Source organism: Equus asinus, chromosome 17 (genome assembly GCF_041296235.1).
Source record: "Equus asinus isolate D_3611 breed Donkey chromosome 17, EquAss-T2T_v2, whole genome shotgun sequence".
In the NCBI taxonomy this organism is placed as follows: domain Eukaryota; kingdom Metazoa; phylum Chordata; class Mammalia; order Perissodactyla; family Equidae; genus Equus; species Equus asinus.
The window spans coordinates 19,893,853-19,896,039 of NC_091806.1; the positions used below are offsets into that span (position 1 = coordinate 19,893,853).

The window sequence follows — 2,187 nt, forward strand, 5'->3', positions numbered from 1 at the left end:
AAGCCACGGGATGTGTACTAATTATTTTTCAGAAGCTGTGGGAATCTAATTTATAATAGGTTTAGGATATAATAGATTTAGAAAATATAGTGAATGCTTAGAATAATACCAGGCAGAGGAAAAAAATGTTAACAAGAGCACGAAAGCTTAAAAAGGTACAGCATCAAATATATGATCCACTTATTTAACCAAGACAAGGCAAAACAGAGAACAAAAGGTAAAATTACAAACAATAGCAACAACAGCAGATAACTTATTGATCAGTTATAATATACCATATGTAGTGCAAAGAACTTAAGATATAGTATTTAATGTTCATGAAAATGTTAGAAAAGTAGAGTATTATCATCACTATTTTGCGGAATAGAAGATTTTAAAAGTTCTAAAATTATTACCTTGCAATCAAAAAATTAATAAGAAAGAGAAAAACAAAAAAGCTAAAAAATACTCAGAAATACAAATAGGAAATTTAGTTGAAATTTTCATGAAAAAAACAGAATATGAGAGAAAAGTATACTCATACCACGTAAAAAAAATGAAGTCAATTTAATAAGAATGGTTGCACACTTTAAGGATGATGAGAAGACATATCTTTTCATGTGCACTTTGTTAGAAATCTATTGATGTTATCTCAGACCAGGAAATTGAGTCTAACAATATCACTCTAAAAACCCATTCAAGGCAATTAAAGATTGGAGAAGAGCAGCAAAGGTAGCAGATGCACTTGAACTCTCCAATAAAAGGGATAAGATTTGTCTAAATAAGATAGGCAACTGGAAAACAAAAAAGCATGCATTGTCCTTTAGCTCAAATAATACTTCCTTATTTTACTTTTCATTCACAGCCACCCAAAACAAGCCCCTCACTAAAGATCTCTAACGAAACCCTGAGTCTAGCTAAGAAAATAGCTTTTCAAAAGGCAATTTGGATCCCAACACTTTCTTGAGAGCTTCTTTCACATCCTTGTCCTTCAGGCCATAGATCAAGGGATTCAGCCTGGGAATCACTGCAGTGTAAAACACCATGGCTGCTTTGTCAGTATCCACACTGTTGCAAAAACTGGGCCTGCAATAAATGAAAAGTATGATTCCCTGCAAGACAGCAATCACTGTGTGGTGGGAGGCACAGGTAGAAAAGCCTTCGCACCTTCCCTCTGCAAAGCGTACACTCAGGATGGCGATGAGAATAAACCAGTAGGAAGTGAGGATGATCACGATGGTGACAATTTCACTGAAAGTGGCCCCAATTAATAATGGACATGACATAGCAAGCAAGAGTAAAGAGAGGGGGTAAATCACAAAAGAAGTGGTTGACTACATTTGACCTACAGGATGGGATTTCAAAGGCTAAACACAAGTAAACCAAAGAACACACAGTTCCACAGATGTAGAAGCTAGAGACCAGGACCATACAAAATTTCTGGGACATGGAGAGCATGTACAGCAGTGAACTACAGATGGGCAAAAAGCAGTCACAAGCCATCACAGTCAGCAGGAAGACCTCAGTGACTGCACACATGCAAAGCAAGTAGAATTGCACCATGCATCCCAGGAAGGAAACTGATTTTTCCTTGTTTAAGATATTGGACAGCATCTTTGGCACGATGATCATGGAACTGCAAAAATCCACAAAGGACAAGTGGGTGAGGAAAAAGTACTTGTAAGTGTGAAGTCCAGAGCTGACCTGATTCAGTGCAATCATGCCCAGGTTGGCCCAAACTGTGACTCCATATACGAGAAGGAACAGAGGGAGAGAGAGACTCTCAGCTCAGGGGCATCTGATACTCCAGGAAGAACGAACTCTGTCACGGTGGTACCGTTCTCCTCACTCATTTCCACCATATGTCAGGATGGGAAACCAAACGATGTTTTGCGTTTCTTCTAAAACGAGAACAAGAGAGAAAACAACACATTTATATTAACTTTGGAAAAATATAGCATTGACAGTGATTTAAGATACAATTGTCAAATAATTCAAAATTTTCAATGTCTCAGTGGATCTCACTGATCAAAATAACTTTAAGTGTCAGCAGAAACCTATATGATTCCCAACTGTTATCTGCTATGATAAATTGGGTTGATGAATTAAATTAGGTGTTTTGTTGGAATCTGAAACAGATTCAATGATTTTACAGCCTCATGGAGATAAACTACTGTTCTTTGAAAAATGTAGCAATTTCTGTCCATG

The 2,187-nt window shown here is 37.1% G+C and overlaps 1 pseudogene; it reads right to left on the bottom strand.

Annotated features, from left to right (window-relative positions):
- Positions 1 to 896: 896 nt before the first annotated feature.
- Positions 897 to 1,832, bottom strand: LOC139040536 (olfactory receptor 5L1-like; annotated as a pseudogene).
- Positions 1,833 to 2,187: the final 355 nt, after the last annotated feature.